At 38.2% G+C, this 20,839-nt stretch overlaps 1 long non-coding RNA gene across 3 annotated transcripts in view; it reads right to left on the bottom strand.

Moving 5' to 3' along the window:
• Window positions 1-20,839, bottom strand: part of LOC307181032 — a 387,448-nt gene that overhangs the window by 185,954 nt on the left and 180,655 nt on the right. For 2 of the 3 annotated variants that reach the window (XR_013825844.1, XR_013825846.1), the window contains 2 exons: window positions 18,126-18,262; window positions 1,674-1,818 (listed from right to left, as the gene is read on the bottom strand). This is a non-coding gene — a long non-coding RNA (uncharacterized lncRNA). The remainder of the gene's footprint in view (window positions 1-1,673; window positions 1,819-18,125; window positions 18,263-20,839) is intronic. The other variant, XR_013825845.1, reaches the window with a different exon arrangement.

Below are 20,839 nucleotides of genomic sequence, written 5' to 3'. Positions count from 1 at the left end.
GAATATTATTCAGCTATAAAAAGGAAGGAATCTTGCCATTTGTGACAACAGAGATGAAACTGAAAGGCATTATACCAAGTGAAATAAGCCAGATGGAGAAGGGCAAATATTGGATGGATATATTATGCATGGAATATATCCACGTATAAGTGGAATCTGAAAATAAATAAATAAATTAAAGTAATTTTATGGAAACAGAATACAATGGTGGTTGCCAGGGGCTGGGGGATGAGGGAACTGGGGAGACATAGGTCAAAGGGTACAAACTTTCACTTATAAAATGAATAAGTACTGAAGACCTAATGTACAGCATGGTAACTGTAGTTAATAAACATGGTGTTGTATTATAGATTTGAAAGTTGCTGAGAGTAGATCTTAAGCATTCTTACCACAAAAATGTTAACTACCTTAACTATGTACGGCGATGGATGTATTATCTTTTTTTTTTTTTTTGCGGTACGCGGGCCTCTCACTGTTGTGGTCTCTCCCATTGCGGAGCACAGGCTCCGGACGCGCAGGCTCAGCAGCCATGGCTCACGGGCCCAGCCGCTCCCGGACCAGGGCACAAACCTGTGTCCGCTGCATCGGCAGGCGGACTCTCAACCACTGCGCCACCAGGGAAGCCCTGGATGTATTATCTTGATCTTTGTAATCATTCCACAACACATGTGTACATCAATTCATCATGTTGTATACTTTAAATATATACAATTTTATGTCAATTATTCCTCAAAAATTTGGGAAAATAATTAATATACAATTTCATTTCGATATTTATAATTCTTCAGTGAAATAAGCATTTAAAAGTGTATCTGTTGAATTAGGTTGTCTCATTATTATTATAATGCATAATTATATTTTTTGAATATCAGTCATTTATCAGATATATGTTTGCAAATGCTTTCTCTTCTTAATGAGGTCATAAAGGCTACCCAAAATGTTCACTTGCCTAAAATGTTTTTAGTTCCCATCTTCTCTCCTGCCCTGTTATGCCAGGCTATGACTTCATCATTCTACTGTTTAACTTATGCTTAATTTTAAACCTTGCAAAAATTAATGACCTAAGGGCACATTGAAGTAGAACAAAATATACTTACCTATGCATAGTGAAATCTCTGACAGAGTGCAAAGATTTCTGTTGGGACTCTTATAGGCTTCAAAGATTTATAGTGCAAAACCCCACTTTAAAACTAATTTTCCTCCAAGCTCAAGGAGTGTGTTCTAAGAAGGTTTCAGTATGAAAGCAAGAATAAATAAATCCAATGCATATAAAATTTAAGTAAAATCCAAGGTTTTTTGTCTTTAGAATTTGGAGAGAAATATTGCTTCTCAAACTGAATGAAATTTCATCAAGACATGAAACACATATAGCTAAAGGAAGTCAAGGTGTAAAATCTGGTTTGAGGATTTATGGTGAATATTGGTACTCAACACGATTACTGTACAACAGGAATAACAAGAGAAAAAGATATTGTTTCAATAAATTCAGACTATATTTCTCTGACAATAATTATTAAATGGAATTTATAAAAATTAGGAATTTGGGGGAATGTCTGCTTAGTTTACTTTCTGCTATTTTAAAGAGTCTATTACCAAGAAGTAGTAAAGAAAACCTGTCCAAGATTCTGTGTTACAAAATGTAACTCACAGTCACTTAGTTCAGAGTTACTTACCTGATGCCAGAACAGCTAATTAATTCAAGGGGTTGTTTCTGGCTTTATTTTTGTTCCTTTCATTTAATGTCATGTCTGAGGGAAATATCATCCATGCTGTTACTTGGTTGGTTTTGAGGCTGGCATTGCATTATGGAGGTACGACCTGGGGAGAAGACCAATTAAGTGTTTTCTTTCTCTTCTGTTCTCAATTCTAATTTCAGTGACAAAGCATGTGGAGAACTATCAGCTGTTGTGAAGTGATAGGAACACAGATGTAGCAATTTATTGAAGGAACTGGTGATCTTTGAGCTTTGGGGAAAAAAATGACTTCTTTTTGGTGGATTGCTTTGGGTTTGGATTTGGGGTTAGATTTAGAAGAGAGGAAAGTGGCCATCACAGAATTGAGAGAAGGTCATCAAAATTTCCTGAGAAGTTTAATCAACAGATCTATGCAGTTATCCTTTGATAAAGACAAAGAAGAAAACAAGAAAGGCAAAATAGGAAACATAAATACTAATAATTATGGCAACTATTATTTACTGAGGACTTGATCTGTTCTCAACGCTTCACATTCATTATTTTTACATTAACTTGACTTTGAAAGTGAGATAAATGTGACACAGAACAATAAGGTAACCTGCCCAAGGTCACACAGCTTTTAAAAAGCAGAAAAACCTGAATTCAAACTAAGTAGCTATGACTCCAAAGATCTTGCTCTCAAATTCTATGCTATACTACCTTGCAGTGAATAACTACTGGTCGAAATGTGTATTTATGACTCATGCTTTGAAACACATTTCGAAACACATGTCAGAATACCATTATTTAAAAAGGAAGAAAAATTGGTTTCTTTCTATATTACAAGTTGATCTTCGGGTCATAATGTATGCAGTAGCACTTACTGAACTCCTGATACATATAATATTAAATGTGGGGCAGCAATCTAGCCAGAAATTGTGAAATTAATGAATTTTTGGATTATCACTAGTTATAGCATAATCATCTGCAGTAGTTTTGCTAAAAATATTCTCTGTTAAACCTTTACTACTTTCAATCCATAAAAGAGAAAACTGATAAATTTCACTTAATCAAAACTCAAATCTTTGGGCTTCCCTGGTGGCACAGTGGTTAAGAATCTGCCTGCCAATGCACGGGACATGGGTTCAAGCCCTGGTCTGGGAAGATCCCACATGCCACAGAGCAACTAAGCCTGTGCACCACAACTACGGAGCCTGCATTCTAGAGCCCACGAGCCACAACTCCTGAGCCCACGTGCCACAACTCCTGAAGCCTCGGTGCCTAGAGCCCGTGCTCTGCAACAAGAGAAGCCACCACAATGAGAAGTCCGCACACCACAACGAATAGTAGCTCCCGCTCGTCACAACTAGAGCAAAGACTGCATGCAGCAACAAAGACCAAATGCAGCCAAAAAAACAAAAACAAAACTCAAACCATTAAAAACTCCAATCACACCATTAAGAAAACAAAAATACCTCAATTATCTATCCACAGACTGGGAGAAAATATTTGTATCAATATATCATATATGTGAGGGAGAAGCTTCAAGATTGTGGAAAAGTAAGACACAGAGATCACCTTCCTCCCCACAGATACATCAGAAATACATCTACATGTGGAACAACTCCTACAGAACATCTACTGAATGCTGGCAGAAGACCTCAGACCTCCCAAAAGGCAAGAAACTCCCCACGTACCTGGGTAGGGCAAAAGAAAAAAGAAAAATCAGAGACAAAAGAATAGAGATGGTACCTGCACCAGTGGGAGGGAGCTGTGAAGGAGGAAAGGTTTCCACACACTAGGAAGCCCCTTCAAGGGCGGAGACTGCCGGTGGCGGAGGGGGGAAGCTTCGGAGCCACGGAGGAGAGCACAGCAACAGGGGTGCGGAGGGCAAAGCGGAGAGATTCCTGCACAGAGGATCAGGGCCGACCGGCACTCACCAGCCCGAGAGGCTTGTCTGCTCACCCGCCGGGGCGGGCGGGGCTGCAAGCTGAGGCTCTGGCTTCGGAGGTCTGATCGCAGGGAGAGGACTGGGGTTGGTGGCGTGAACACAGCCTGAAGGGGTTAGTGCGCCACGGCTAGCCGGGAGGGAGTCCGGGGAAAAAGTCTGGACCTGCCAAATAGGCAAGAGACTTTTTCCTGCTTCTTTGTTTCCTGGTGTGCAAGGAGAGGGGATTCAGAGCGCTGCTTAAAGGAGCTCCAGAGATGGGCACGAACCATGGCTATCAGCGCGGACCACAGAGACGGGCATGAGACACTAAGGCTGCTGCTGTAGCCACCAAGAAGCCCATGTGAGAGCACAGGTCACTCTACACACCTCCCCTCCCGGGAGCCTGTGCACCCTGCCACTGCCAGGGTCCCGTGATCCAGGGACAACTACCCCGGAGAACGCACGGCGCGCCTCATGCTGGTGCAACGTCACGCCAGCCTCTGCCGCCACAGACTGGCCGCAAATCAATACCCCTCCCTCCCACTGGCCTGAGTGAGCCAGAGCCCCCGAATCAGCTGCTCCTTTAACCCCGTCCTGTCTGAGCGAAGAACAGACGCCCTCAGGCGACCTACACACAGAGGCGGGTCCACATCCAAATCTGAACCCTGGGAGCTGTGTGAACAAAGAAGAGAAAGGAAAATCTCTCCCAGCAGCCTCAGGAGCAGCAGATTAAATCTCCACAATCACCTTGATGTACCCTGCACCTGTGGAATACCTGAATAGACAACCAATCATCCCAAATTGAGGAGGTGGACTTTGGGAGCAACGATATACATTTTTTTCCCTTTTTCTCTTTTTGTGAGTGTGTATGTGTATGCTTCTGTGTGTGATTTTGTCTGTATAGCTTTGCTTTTTACCATTTGTCCTAAGATTCAGTCTGTCCTTTTTTTTATTATTAAAATTTTTTTCTTAATAATTATGTTTTATTTTAATAACTTTACTTTATTTTATTTTATCTTCTTCTTTCTTTCTTATTTTCTCCCTTTTATTCTGAGTTGTGTGGAGGACAGGTTCTTACTGCTCCAGCCAGGCGTCAGGGCTGTGCCACTGAGATGGGAGAGCCAAGTTCAGGACACTGGACCACAAGAGACCTCCCAACTCCACGGAATATCAAACGGTGAAAATCACCCAGAGATCTCCATCTCACCGTCAAGACCCAGCTCCACTCAATGACCAGCAAGCTACAGTGCAGGACACCCTATGCCAAACAACTAGCAAGACAGGAACACAACCCCACCCATTAGCAGAGAGGCTGCCCGAAATCATAATAAGTCTACAGACACCCCAAAACACACCACCAGACGTGGATACAAAATTAATGCACAGAATCTCTTGCATTCCTATACACTAATGATGAAAAATCTGAAAGTGAAATTAAGAAAACACTGCTATTTACCACTGCAACCAAAAGAATAAAATATCTAGGAATAAACCTACCTAAGGAGACAAAAGACCTGTGTGCAGAAAATTATAAGACACTGATGAAAGAAATTAAAGATGATACAAATAGATGGAGAGATATACCATGCTCTTGGATTGGAAGAATCAACATTGTGAAAATGACTGTACTGCCCAAAGCAATCTACAAATTCAATGCAATACCTATCAAACTACCACTGGCATTTTTCACAGAACTAGAACAAAATATTTCACAATTTGTGTGGAAACACAAAAGACCCCGAATAGCCAAAGCAATCTTGAGAAAAGAAACGGAGCTGGAGGAATCAGGCTTCCTGACTTCAGAATATACTCCACAGCTACAGTAATCAAGACAGTATGGTACTGGCACAACAACACAAATATATATCAATGGAACAGGATAGAAAGCCCAGAGATAAACCCATGCACATATGGTATCCTTATCTTTGATAAAGTAGGCAAGAATATACAGTGGAGAAAAGACAGCCTTTTCAATAAGTGGTGCTGGGAACACTGGACAGCTACATGTAGAAGTATGAAATTAGAACACTCCCTAACACCATACAGAAAAATAAACTCAAAATGGATTAAAGACCTAAATGTAAGGCCAGACACCATCAAACTCTTAGGGGAAAACATAGGCAGAGCACTCTATGTCATAAATCACAGCAAGATCCTTTTTTACCCACCTCCTAGAGAAATGGAAATAAAAATAAACAAATGGGACCTAATGAAACTTAAAATCTTTTGCACAGCAAAGGAAACCATAAACAAGACCAAAAGACAACCCTCAGAATGGGAGAAAATATTTGCAAATGAAGCAACTGACAAAGGATTAACCCCTGAAACATACAAGCAACTCATACAGCTCAATATCAAAAGAACAACCCAATCCAAAAATGGGCAGAAGACAAAAACAGACATTTCTCCAAAGAAGATATACAGATTTCCAACAAACACATGAAAGAATGCTCAACACCACTAGTCATTAGAGAAATGCAAATCAAAACTACAATGAGATATCATCTCACAGTGGTCAGAATGGCCATCATCAAATATCTACAAACAATAAATGCTGGACAGGGTGTGGAGAAAAGGGAACCCTCTTGCACTGTTGGTAGGAATGTAAATTGATACAGTCACTGTGGAGAACAGTATGGAGGTTCCTTAAAAAACTACAAATAGAACTACCATATGACCCAGCAATCCCAACACTGGGCATATACCCTGAGAAAACCATAATTCAAAAAGAGACATGTACCATAATGTTCATTGCAGCTCTGTTTACAATAGCCAGGACATGGAAGCAACCTAAGTGTCCATCAACAGATGAATGAATAAAGAAGATGTGGCACATATATACAATGGAATATTACTCAGCCATAACAAGGCACAAAACTGAGTTGTTTGTAGTGAGGTGGATTGACCTAGAGATTGTCATACAGAGTGAAGTAAGTCAGAAAGAGAAAGACAAATACCGTATGCTAACACATATATATGGAATCTAAAAAAAAAAAAAGTGATCAGAAGAACCTAGGGGCAACACAGGAATAAAGATGCATACCTACTAGAGAATGGACTTGAGGACATGGGTAGGGGGAAGGGTAAGCTTGGACGAAGTGAGAGAGTGGTATGGACATATGTACACTACCAAAGGTAAAATAGATAGCTAGTGGGAAGCAGCCGCATAGCACAGGGAGATCAGCTCGGTGCTTTATGACCACCTAGAGGGGTGGGATAGGAAGGGTGGGAGGGAGGGAGATGCAAGAGATATGGGGACATATGTATATGTATAACTGATTCACTTTGTTATAAAGCAGAAACTAACACAGGATTGTAAAGCAATTATACTCTGATAAAGATGTTTAAAAAATATGTATATATATATCATATATGTGAAAAATGACATATCCAGCATATATAACGAACGCTTTCAACTCAGTGATAAGCAGTCAAATAATTGAATTAGCACATGGGCAAAGATCTGAATAAACATTTTTCCCAAATAGATATACAAATGGCCAATAAGCACAGGTAAAGGTGCTCATCAGCATTAGTTACGAGGGAAATGCTGCAAAACAACACCACTTTGAGATATCACTACATACTGCCTAGGATGGCTATATTCAAAATGATGGATAATAACAAGTGTTGGTGAGGAGGTGAAGATGCAGATAAAATGACACATTCATACATTGCTGGTTGGAATGTAAAATGGTACAGCCACCTTTAAGAAACAATTTGGCAGTTCCTCAACGGTTAAACACAAAGTTATCATATAGCCGAGCAATTCCACTCTAGGTATCTACCCAAGAAAAATGAAAACGTACCCACATATACATACGCACATGAATGTTCATAGCAGCACTATTCACAATAACCCTAAAATAGAAAGAAGCCAAATGTCTGTCACCTAGTAAATGGATAAATAAAATGTAATATATCCATACAATGGAAGATTATTCACCCATAAGAAGAAATGAAGCACTGATATGTACTACACCGCTGACAGACTTCACAAATATGCTAAGAAACCAGAAACAAACATCCACACATTATATGATTCTATTTGTTTTAAATGTCCAGAAAACTCAAATCTAAAGAGACAAAGTATAGTAGTGTTACCTGGGGCTAGGAGCAGAAGCAGGGATTAATTGTACCTGGACATTAGGAATTATACTGGGGTAATGGAAATGTTCTAAAATTGGACTGCAGTGATGCATGTACAACTCTATAAATTTAGCAAAACATATTGAATTGTACTCTTCTTTACTGAAGCATCGTTGATTTACAATGTGTTAGTTTTAGGTGTACAGCAAATTGATTTAGTTATACATATTTTTTCAGATAATTTTCCATTATAGGTTATTACATGATGTTGAATGTAGTTCCCTGTGTTACACAGTAAATCCTTGTTGCTTATCTATTTTATGTATAGTAGTTTGTACATGTTAATCCCATACTCCTAATTTATCCCTCCTCCCTTCCTTTCCCCTTTGGTAACCATAGTTTTTTTTCTATGTCTGTGAGAATGTTTCTCTACTGTATATAGATTCATTTGGTTGCTTTTTTAAAGATTCCATATACAAGTGATATCATGTAATATTTGTCTCTCTCTGTCTGACTTACTTCACTTAGTATGATAATCTCTAGATCCAGCCATGTTGCTGCAAATGGCATTATTTCCTTTTTTATGTCTGAGTAATATTCCATTGTGTGTGTGTGTGTGTGTGTGTGTGTGTGTGTGTGTGTGTGTGTGTGTGTGTCTTTTTAAGCCAATCATCTGTTGATGAGCACTTGCATAGGTTCCATGTCTTGGCTATTGTAAATAGGGCTGTTATGAACATTGGGGTGCATGTACATTTCTGAATTAGAATTTTCATCTTTTCTGAATATGTGCCCAGGAGTGGGATTGCTGGATCATATGGTAGCTCTATCTTTAGTTTTCCAAGGAAATTCTGTACTGTTTTCCACTGTAGTTGCACCAATTTACATTCCCACCAACAGTGTAGGAGGGTTCCCTTTTCTACACACCCTCTCCAACATTTATTATTTGTAGACATTTTGATGATAGCTATCCTGACTGGTGTGAGGTGGTCTCTCATTGTGGTTTTGATTTGCATTTCTGTAATAATTAGTGATGGTGAACATTTTTCATGTGCCTGTTGCCCATCTGTATGTCTTCTTTGGAGAAATGTCTATTTAGGCCTTCTGCCCATTTTATGATTGGTTTTGGGGTTTTTTTGTTTTTTTTGTTTTTGATATTGAGTTGTATGTGCTGTTTGGATATTTTGGATATTAACTGCTTGTCAGTCACATCATAGGTTGTCTTTTCTTTTTGTTGATGGTTTCCTTTGCTACGAAAGAGCTTTTAAGATGGATTAAATCCTATTTGTTTATTTTTGCTTTTATTTCTTCTGCTTTGGGAGACTGATCTAAGAAAATACTGCTACCATTTATGTCAGATAATTTTTTGCCTATGTTCTCTTCTAGGAGTTTTATGGTGTCATGTCTTATATTTAGGTATTTAAATTATTTTCAGTTTATTTTTGTATATGATGTAATGGCGTGTTCTAATTTCATTTATTTACATGTAGCTGTCCAGCTTGGCCAACACCATGTGCTAAAGAGATTGTCATTTCTCCATTCTTGCCTCCTTTGTCATAGATTAATTGACCATCAGTGTGTGGGTTTACTTCTGGTTTCTCTATTCTGTTCCATTGATCTATATGTCTGTTTTTGTACAATACAACACTGTTTTGATTACTGTAGCTTTGTAATATTGTCTGAAGTCTGGAATGGTTATGCCTCCAGCTTCGTTCTTTTTCCTCAAGAATTCTTTGGCAATTCTGGGGTTTTTGTGTTTTCATATAAATTTTAGTATTATTTGTTCTACTTTTGTGAAAAATTTCATGGGTAGTTTGATAGGGTTCATATTAAATATATAGCTTGTTTTGGGTAGTATGGCCATTTTAACTATATTAATATTTCAAATCCAAAAGCATGGGATATCTTTCCATTTCCTTGAATCATCTTCAATTTCCTTTATCAGTGTTTTATAGTTTTCAGCATACAGGTCTTTCAACGCTTTGGTTAAGTTTATTCCAAGGTATTTTATTCTTTTTGATACAATTTTAAGTGGGATTGTTCTTTTTTACTTCTTCTTTCTTATATTTCACTGTTAGTGTAAAGAAATGCAACAGATTTCTGTATATTAATCTTGTATCCTGTTACCTTGCTGAATTCACTTATTAGTGCTAATAGTTTTTATGTGGAGTCTTCTGGGTGCTCTCTATAGAGTATCATGTCATCTGCAAATAGTGACAGTTTTACATCTTTCCCTCCAATTTGGATACTTTTATTTATTTTTCTAGTCTGACTGCTGTTGCTAGGACTTCCAAACTATGTTGAATAGAAGTGGTGAGAGTGGGCATCCTTGTCTTGTTCCTGAATTTAGTGCGAAAACTTTCAGCTTTTCGTCATTGAGTATTATGTTGGTGGTGGGTTTGCCATAAATGGCTTTTATTATGTTGAGATATGTTCCTTCTATTCCCACTTTGGTGAGAGTTTTTATCATGAATGGATGCTGAAATTTCTCAAATGTTTTTTCTGCATCTGTTGGATGATCATGTGTTTTTTGTCTTTTGTTAATATGGTATGGCACATTGATTGATTTACGTATGTTGAACCATCCTTGCAACCCTGGAATTAATCCAAGTTGATCATGGTATATGATCCTTTTTATGTATTGTTGGATTTGGTTTGCTAATATTTTGTTGAGGATTTTTGCATCTATATTCATCAAAGATATTGGCCTGTAGTTTCTATTTTTGTAGTGTCTTCATTTGGTTTTGGTATCAGGATGTTGGTGGCTTCAAGAATGAATGTGGTAGTATTCCCTCCTCTTCAATCTTTTGGAAGAGTTTGAGAAGGATCAGTATAATTGTTCTTTGTATGTTTGGTACAATTCCCCAGTGAAGCCATCTGGTCCTGAACTTTTGTTTGCAGAGAGACTTTTAATTACAGATTCTATTTTACTTCTAGTAATTGGCCTATTCAAATTATGTTTCTTCTTGATTCAGTTTTGACAGGCTGTATGTTTGTAGAACATAGGTTGTTCAGTTTGTTGGCATATAACTGTTCATGGTATTCTCTTATGTTTTTGTTTTTTGTTTTGTATTTCTGCAGTATCAGTTGTTATTTCTCCTCTTTAATTTATTTTATTTGGGTCCTCCCTCCTTTCTTCTTGGTGAGCGAGGCTAGAGGTCTGTCCATTTTGTTTCTTTTTAAAGAACCAACTCTTGGTTTTATTGATCTTTTCTATTGTTTTTTTAATCTCTATATTATTTATTTCCTCTCTTATCTTTATTATTTCCTTCCTTCTGTGGACTTTGGGTTTTGTTTGTTCTTCATTTTCTAATTATTTTAGGGGGTAGGTTAGGTGGTTTATTTGAGAATTTTCTTGTTTCTTGAGGTACGGCTGTATTGCTATGCACCTCCCTCTTAGAACTGCTTTTGCTGCATCCCATAGCTTTTGTAAGGTTGTGTTTTCATTGCTATTTCCCTAGAGGTATTTTCTAATTTCTGTTTTTTGTTTGTTTTTTTTTTTTGCGGTACACAGGCCTCTCACTGTTGTGGCCTCTCCCGTTGCAGAGCACAGGCTCTGGATGCGCAGGCTCAGCGGCCATGGCTCATGGGCCTAGCTGCTCCATGGCATGTGGGATCCTCCTGGACCGGGGCACGAACCCGTGTCCCCTGCATCGGCAGGCAGACTCTCAACCACTGCGCCACCAGGGAAGCCCCTCTTCTTTGATTTCACTGTTGACCAATTGGTTTTTTAGTAACGTGTTGTTTAGTCTCCATGTAATCAGTTTTTTCTTGTTTGTCTTTCTGTGGTTGATTTCTAGTTTCAACTCTTGTGGTCAGAAAAGATGCTTGAAATTATTTCTATCTTCTTAAATTTGTTGAGGTTTGTTTTGTGTCCTAGTATGTGCTTTATCCTAATGTTCCATATGCACTTGAAAAGAATGTGTAATCCAGTTTTTTGGGATGCAGCATCCTATAGATATCAATTAAGTCCAACTAGTCTATTATGTCATTTAGGGTCTCTGTTACCTTACTGATTTTCTGTCTGGAAGATCTGTCCATTGATGACGGTGTGGTGTTAACTTCGTCTACTATTATTGTATCCCTTTCAATTTCTGCCTTTACGTCTGTTTATTTTTTTTAATATATTTAGGTGCTCCTGTATTGGGTGCATATATGTTAACAAGTATAATATTCCCTTTTTGTATTGATCCCTTTATCATTATATAATGTCCTTCTTTGCCATTCTTTATGGACGTTGTTTTAAAGTCTATTTTGTCTGATATTAGTATTGCTACTTCCATTTTCTTGTCATTTCCATTTGCATGAAATATCTTTTCCATCCCCTCACTCATCAATCTATAACTCCCTTTTGCCTCAAAGTGAGTCTCTATTAGGCAGCATATTGTAGGTTCTTGTTTTTTTCATCCAGTGTGCCACTCTATGTCTTTTGAATGCAGCATTTATTTAGTCTATTGACATTTAAAGTAATTATTGATAGGCATGTACTTACTGCCATCTGAGAAACTCTTTATTTCTCCTTTTATTCTAAATGATAAGTTTGCTGGGTACAGTATCCTAGGGTGCAGGTTTTTCCCTTTCAGGACTTTGATGTCATGCCACTGTCTTCTGACCTGCAAATTTTCTGCAGAGAAATTAGCTCATAGCCTTATGGGGGTTCCCTTGTAACTGACTCTTTGTTTTTCTCTCTGCCTTTAGAATCTTCTCTTTAACTTTTTCCATTTTAATTATGATATGTCTTGGTAGGGGTCTGTTTGGGACCGTCTGTGCTTCCTGAACATGGATATCTGTTTCCTTCTTTAGGTTTGGTAAGTTTTCAGCCATAATTTTTTAAAATACATGTTCGATCCCCTTCTCTCCCTCTTCTCCTTCTAGTACCCCTATTATGCATAGGTTGTCATACTTTATATTATCCTATAGACCTCATATGTTGCTTTCATTTTTTTTTAATTTGTCTTTCTGTCTGCAGTTCTGATTGGGTGATTTCCATTGTTCTGTCTTCCAGATCACTTATTCATTCTTCCATGTTATTTAGTCTGCTATTCATTGCTTCTAGGTTGGTTATTATCTCAGCAATTGAGTTCTCTAATTTTGAATGGTTCCTCTTTATAGTTTCTAGTCAGTTCCTTGTTACAGTGATCTGTATTTCTATCGATAATCTTTCCTAATTCCTTTAGCATTTTTATTACCTCCTTTTTGAACTCAAGGTCTAATAGACTGGTGAGGTCTGTTTCATTATTTGTTCTTTCAAGGGATTTCTCTTGTTCCTTTAACTGGGAGTAGTTCCCCCGCTTTTTCATTTTACTTAACTTTGTCTTTATGACTTTAGGATAAAGAGTTATCCACTGTGGTCTTGAAGGAGTGTTTTTATGTGGGAGCATCCCTGTGTAGACTGTGTGAATTCAATGTTTTTGGTGTGAGGGTTGTTTTTGGTATGAATGCCAGCCACATCTTTCCTCAGAGTGTGCTGGCTGTTATCCCCTTGATAGGCAGTGTGATTGGTGTTGTGGTGTCTAGAGCCTAGAGTGGATGTTGGGTGGAGCTTCCTCTTTGCTCCATGGCTGTCACAGCCCTGTTAGGGGTGGAGTCTGCTCCCCAGTTGTTGGAGTAGAAGCCCTGAGGGTCGGGTTCCATAAGACTCCATTGCCCTTAAGTGCATGCTCTGTCCCAAAGGAGGTGAGGGCTGATGCAAGTGAGGCCCGTGTGGTCACAGTAAACCTATGCACTGCCTGTGCAGGCATCTGTGGATCTGCCCAGAAGCAGCCCAAGGTCACTTCTCTTTCTTTATTGTGTTCATCTCACACCTAGTGCTAGGCTAGTGCTGGGGGCCAGGATGCTGTGTCGGCAGGAATTTAGGTGGTTATGATGCCATCTGTGACCACGGCTGTCTCTGTGGCAGGGCTCTCCCAGGACCTGTCTGCCTCAGATCCAGCTCCAAGCTGGGTATGGAATGGGTGGAACTGGAGCACTCCCACAGGGAGTACTTCTCCTCAGGAGCTATCCACCAGAGACATGTGGTTCTGTGATGCCACCCAGCGTGTGTGCCAACAAAGTCTGTTGCTGCTGGACCCACCCCCAGACCTGCCCCACTGGGCAAGTACTGATAAAGGGCTCTGAAGTCAGCCCCGCCCCCACCATGTCTGCACCCAAAAAGTCCACCACTGCCAGTCCTCTGCCCTGCCATGCATGTGCTGATAATGTGCGTTGATGGTGGACCTGCACCTACTATGGGCATGCTGACAATGGGCTCCAAAGTTCAGCTCAGACCAGACATCTGGCCCTCTGGGATGTCTCTGTGCAGCTAGACCTAGTTCTCTCCCAGGGCCCATCCACCCAAGATTCAGTGCCTAGGCACAGTGTGTAGCAGCAGCCCCTTCCAGTTCATGTTTCAGGCTGAGAAGTACAGCAAGGTGGCTGCCCTCAGTGCCTGTCTTTCTCCCTCCTGATTGCTAGTAAGCCAGCACATGCACATTTCTCACAATTAGAGTCCAAGCCCCTCCAGCCCCTCTACTGTCCTGGCAGACCTCCCAGCAGGCAAGGGCACTCCCCAAGGTGTGGGCCTGCCTGTGTGGACCTTTGCTCCTTCACAGATCCCTCCCAGGGATGCTGATACAGTCCTGATGCCTTTTTCTCTGTCCTACTCGGTTATGTGGGGCTATTTCTTGCAGCTTGGTTGTATAAGAGATATTCTGCCAGGTACCAGTTGATTTTCTGTGAGAGTTGTTCCACAGTTAGATGTATTTTTGATGTGTTTGTGGGGAAAGTGAGCTTCACATCCTCCTACTCTGCAATCTTGATCCTCTCCATGAATTGTACTCTTAAAACATGTGAATTTCATGGAGTACAAATTATTTTAATGCATTTATTTAAAACATCTTTTAACTAAATTATAGATTTCCACACTACTTCTTAGTGAGCATACTCTAGGACAGGGATGGTAGATATCTTGGCCTTGAGGATTTCCCCAGTATCTAGAACAGATTCTGGCACAAAGTAGACATATAAAAATTAAGTATATATGTGTGTATATATAAATTTCTGTCTCTATATTTTCCTCATAAAATTGGTTGTCTTTATTTCCCAAATTCTTCTTACTACAAAAGTTTCCAAACACAGAATATAATTAACACCCTTAAATTTACCAACTAAATTCAACAATTGTCAGCATTTTGCCACAGTTGTTTTAATCTTTGTATCTATGTATATGCATATTACTAAACCAGTTGAATATAAGCTGCCTACATCTTAATAGTTCCTACTCAGTTATTTCACATACATCTCCTTACTAGCCATAATTTCATTATTTCCTCTAAGAAAATAATAATAACCTAATATTATCTACTATCCAATCCATTTTCAATATTCCCCAATTGGCCACAAAAATTACTTCAGTTTTTTTAAAACCAGCATTCAACCAAGACTCACAAATTTCATCTGGCTGTTAGGCTTCCTTAATCTCTTGTAATCTAAAGTCAGTCTCCAATTTTATTCATGATACTGAACTTTTGAAGAAATCAGAGAAGTTGCGCTATTGATGGCACCACATTCTTGATCTGTCTTTTTCTTTATGGTACATTTTGTTCCTCTATACCTTCCATTTCCTGTTAACTAAGTGTTACTTCTAAAGGTTTGATTAAATTCAATTTAAACATTTTCATTATGGATACATTATAGGTTATGCTGGGTAGCTCAGTTAAACATTTAATGAATAAATTTTATCCAGATTTTGAGTGAGAAAATGGAATAAACAAGATAAAAGGTCTTTCAAGAAAAATATTTTTTGAAATATAGCACATTTTCTCTTTCAAATATTTTGAAAAGGGAAGACAACACCTCAAAACAGTTTTCAGAGGTTACCATTCTGAAGTCTTTCTGAGTGTATCAAATTTACCTTTTTCTGAATATGAGCTATAAGTTGCTTTTCTGAAAATATATTTCTTTAGTTTTTAAACCAAAAGGTCAAAACATATTTTTTTAGTTTGAGCTCTTCTTTTAGGAGAAATTCAAGCTGTTTCTTCTGCGTTACTATTTCATATGTGCTACAATAAACCATAGTCATTTTCATTGAAAAGGACAAAGAACACGTAAAAGGGGAAATTGATGAACTGTAGTATTACCTAGATCATTTCAGCACTGGAGATTTCCCTTTTGTCCCACAAGTATTTTGCTATTATTATATTTTCTACTTAAAAGAAAATATCCCTGAACAGCACTTTCTAGTGTCCTCAACTGTGCTAAATATTTATCTTGTCTTTGATCAGCCCTGCCCCATTTAGGGTGATACTCTGAGGACATACAACACTAAGGTTCTTCCTCCATGGCAAGCACCGTGGACCATGGCTTTGCCAGTGACAGACAGTCCCTGAATGTCTTGACCCCTCATTGGCTTGTAAAACTTAAAGTGTTGTTAATTTTTTATTATTTAAAATCTGCTTAATTAAGTATAACTAATAAATATTTATTGAGCACCTTCTATATGCAAAACATTGGGAGAGTGTAATTCTCTTTGTACACTTAAGTACATTCTACATTTTTATAGATTTGTCCTCTATGTACCTCTCTTTCTCTCTACTTCTGTTTCATACCTGCTTCAGAGAAGTTATTATAATACACATGAATGATGTCCTCTGAATTGTTTGACGAGTACTATTCTTGTAACCTTCATTACCAAGTTTGATTGCCAAAATAGATCCAATTGATGAAGCCATAGGTCAATGACAGCAACTTGTTTGGAAGAACAGCTGAACCAGTAGCTGACAAGTTTGGCTTTAAATGCTCCTTTAAACTGTGTTTGTCAGTGCGTCATTACAGAGACAGGGATTAATAGTGGTTTGATTGTTGCTATAACTCAAAGGGATCAACCGAAGGGTCTCAGAGAAATAATGGGCTAAACTTTTAGTGTGAGAAAAGAGATATAATCCAGTTAATAATAGAGTTGACATTTATTTGATTTATATTTATATTCTCTCAAGGTTCTCTATCCTCCTTAGATGGTATACAGTAAAGGAGGCTGTATTCATATTAAAAGGAGCTGAGTTGATAAAGTAATAAGGAATACTGATCAGACCACTATATTCTAACTTTTAAAATACAATTAGTTCATCATCCAGTTTTGCAGTTATAATTAATGTAGCTGAGTTTGCTTCAACTAAATCTTCTCTTGTCATTTGTATGGTTCATATTGGTTCACTGTGCTCTATATCCTAGCACAGTGTATGAAATTTAAACTGATTTAAGAGAGTTTGACCAGTTAAATGTTGCTTGAACAGTTATTAGCATTTTAATTGGTTGCATTATGGGGAAGCGTTGTTCTACTGCATTCCCCCCACACTTTCATCCTTATATAGCTTCCTAATGGCTTAATGGTCCATCTGGATCATTTTCTCTACAATAGTTTAATTCTATTTACTAATTTTGTCATCTGTAGATTTCTAATTTAAATATTGAGAAACATCACATGATGCCATATTGCTTAAGTGGTTTAGTGTAATTGTTTTGAAAGCATGAACAAAACATGCCTCATGTCTTATTTTTATAAAATTTAAATGGAAGTTAATTTATACAGAAAAATAATCAAACCCCTGCAGATATATGTCTCATTCAGGTATCCTGCTCTGCATGGGACATCAAACATGAACAACTGAAAAATATGTTTTCCTTTCACCCTGCTGCTGTTATGTTTCAGATTTATGCATAAGATGGCTCATCTTACACAACTGTTTCCTAATTTCCTACTCTTGGATGATAGGAAAGAAACTCAAGGATATCAAATGTCACATGTTTTTTTGATTTTTCTGGAAAAACAGGAGGGTAAAACTTGTATTTGAAAGTAGTAATAAAAATACCTACCCAAATTGCTTGCTGTACTGTCTAGATAAATAAGTCTTCACCAAGGAAATACACCCTTTGTCTCCTGGTGCTAGAACAATCCAGCAAATAATCCAACTCTGATATATTAATTCTAACAGATTGAGTTGGGTGTATGTGATTAAATACAGTAGGGCATTAATGAAAAAGAGATATAATAGTTTCCCTCAAGAATTTACAAATTGTTATGTAGGAAAGAATTAAACTATTTTTTCATTCCCTCAATGGCAGAATTAGAAGCAGTAGGTCACAGATAGCACAGAAAAAACTGTTAATTCCGTAACAGAAATCTTTTCAGTGGCACGAGTTGCCAAACAATTAGTTGATTTTCCAGAGAAGGGATTGACTGTACATTGCTGAATCTGTTTAATCAGAGACTTAATTTCCTCATAGTAGCAGATATACAGTGAATTCACGTACTGTGAGAGGACTGGGCCAGATAACCTCTAATATATCCCTTCAATCGAGAGAAGCCGTGATTTTGTACTCTTAAAAACAACCAGGAAAACCAAACAAAAGCAGGAGCCTTCAGAGAGTTGGCTGTATGCAATAGCTAATGGGATACTTACCTGCGTCCTGTTCATACTGATATCGGGAGGCCAAATATCTGCTTTCAGATAACTTCTCATCTGGCTTGCTTCAATGCATAGGATTTTCATCATATTGTTTACCTCTTTGGAAACTTCTGGGTGCATGCACATCTGACCTGGATGCAGGAGGGAGAGTTTCTATATGAGTTATGGAACCATTCTGAAGGCATTTAGTTTACTATATGAAAATCCTATCTCACCACAAAGTTGAGCATGACACCTACATAGTGCCATGCAATGACCCCTCATTGTCCATAGATAAGTACAAACTCCTTTGATGAGATTCGACCGAGCTTATAAGCAGATTTGAACCTACCTCTCAAATCTCAACTCCTATTGCTAAATCCATGTGTTCCAGATCAAGCTGTTTATCATTCTTCCAAAATTCCTTGTTATTCCATATCTCTGTGGCTACGTATACACTATCCCCCTGCCAAGAATGCCAGTTTACCTGTTTCTTTGCTCAGTGAATGCCTGATCATCCCTCAAGACTCCCCTCAAATACAAAAATTTCTCTGAGGCCTTTCCTGATCTGCTGGGTAAACTTAGTCACTCCTATTCTCTCATGGAATTTTGCAAAATCTCAACTCTAACACTTAGCATATTACTTACTGTGTGAAGTTTTCAATTTTTAAATATATTTTCTACTTCTTGACATTGGATAATATCTGGCTGTTTTTTAGTCTATTATACTGAGCTCCTCAGGGCCAATGAACAGTGTTTTAGTCTTCCTCTATATCTCCAGTGTTTAGCTCATAGCCCTACAGAAAGTTGGTACTTGGTAAATTTTTGTTGGATACTGTATGTTTAGTAGGAATATTCATTGATAAATTTCTTGATCGACTAGAACATGCACATCTTTGTGAGGAGGAAATGTAGGGACATGTCCAGTGCATTGTGTCCTACTGAAATTCTGGATTTATCTAAGAAAGAGTGATCATGTTGAACAAATACCTGGAAATGGAAGAAAGCAGAGAGTGAGGAGCAAAAGAAAGCCTAGAAAGAGAAGAACACTGAAATGAAGGGTTTATAATAAGAATGCCAGGGCTTCCCTGGTGGCGCAGTGGTTGGGAGTCTGCCTGCCGATGCAGGGGACATGGGTTCGTGCCCCGGTCTGGGAAGATCCCACATGCCGCAGAGCAGCTGGGCCCATGAGCCATGGCCGCTGAGCCTGCGCGTCCAGAGCCTGTGCTCCGCAACGGGAGAGGCCACAACAGTGAGAGGCCCGCGTACCACAAAAAAAAAAAAAAAAAAGAATGCCATAGAAAAAATACTTGGGCATGCTCAGGTCCTGAGGACTACTTTTTCTGAAGCTCCAAACTAGAGGGTTTTGAAGTTCTCCATCCATAAAGAAAAGTTAATACCATTTTACGACTTGTTGGGAAACTGACACACATGATTTCTGTGTACCAAGAGTTCTAAATTCAGGACTTCTTTAAGAACTATGATGAATTGCTGAAATTAAATAGAAACCATAATTCTGTTTTGCCTGTCTCACAGTCATACTTTTTGACTCATAGACTTAGTAGTGACTAAGCAAAAGCATATTACAAACACCCACGTGCCAGAAATCAACACTGTTAAAACACAATGACTTCAAAGTTGCTTTTCTACTCAACTCTAAGTTAACACATTTTAGTATCTGTTCTTCTACACATAGAGGGTCAATCACATTGAATGACATGCCAAGATAAAAGCATCACTACTTTGGCAAGAACAAATAAACACAGAAAGATTTCCAAAATATCAAGCTGAATGTAGGGCTATTTTATTGTATGTTTAGTTAATCAAAATATGTTATTTAAACTGTATGCTGCCTCTGCTCTGTAGAGACTGGGGCATTGTTAGAAGAATGGAATAACAACTCTTGTCATTATATCAGTAGGGTTTTTTTTCATAATTTCCAATTACTGGAGATAAAGGATACACCTGGCGTATTATTTCACATGTGAAGTTTTCCATATTTAAATATATTTTTCTATTTCTTGAAGAATTGTGGAATTTTAATTAATTCTATAAACTGCATTTATTTATTTACACTTGTATTTGAAATGGAAATGTATGAAGGTCATGATGATTTTGCTTTTCTGGAAACTATAACTTGCAGGGGAGGAGGGGTACAGGTGAGACAAACACTCACTTGAGAAAGAAACCTAAAGGCCAGAGAATAAGATTGAATCATCAGCAATTGATGTCTTGTAAAAGTTCTCATTTTATTTTTCATGCTTAAATACAATGAAACTTTCACATACTTACGAAGTGATAGTAACCAAGCTCAGCTTATTATTTCGGGAGACAGAGAAATGAAGAGAACTTGATCTCTGTTTTCAAAGTTGTGCTATTTATAAATCAGCATTTCTTTCTTAATTGCTTTACATCAAATGGTCATAATATGCTAAATGCCTATACATACTATGTAGCAAGGATTATGCTATGGTTACAAAGAATTCTCTCACTCTTACCATTAACCAGGGACTTCTCAAAAACATGGAAATCTTACATCATAATATTTTCTTAGCTTAAAATGGAGTATAAAGGAACTAATAAGTTATAAATATAACAGGTCATTTTGGACAAGACCTCTTTATTAACTTTTGGTACAGAGTCTAATATTCTAACTTACTTTGCCTGTGAACAGAACACAAGACCACATTTTTTTCTTGCAAGAGCTGAGTAGGCTATTTTCAGTTACT

Source organism: Stenella coeruleoalba (assembly GCF_951394435.1).
Source record: "Stenella coeruleoalba genome assembly, chromosome: X".
Lineage (NCBI taxonomy): Eukaryota > Metazoa > Chordata > Mammalia > Artiodactyla > Delphinidae > Stenella > Stenella coeruleoalba.
Note: the sequence above shows the minus strand (reverse complement) of the source record. Positions and strands in the feature narration are given on the sequence as shown.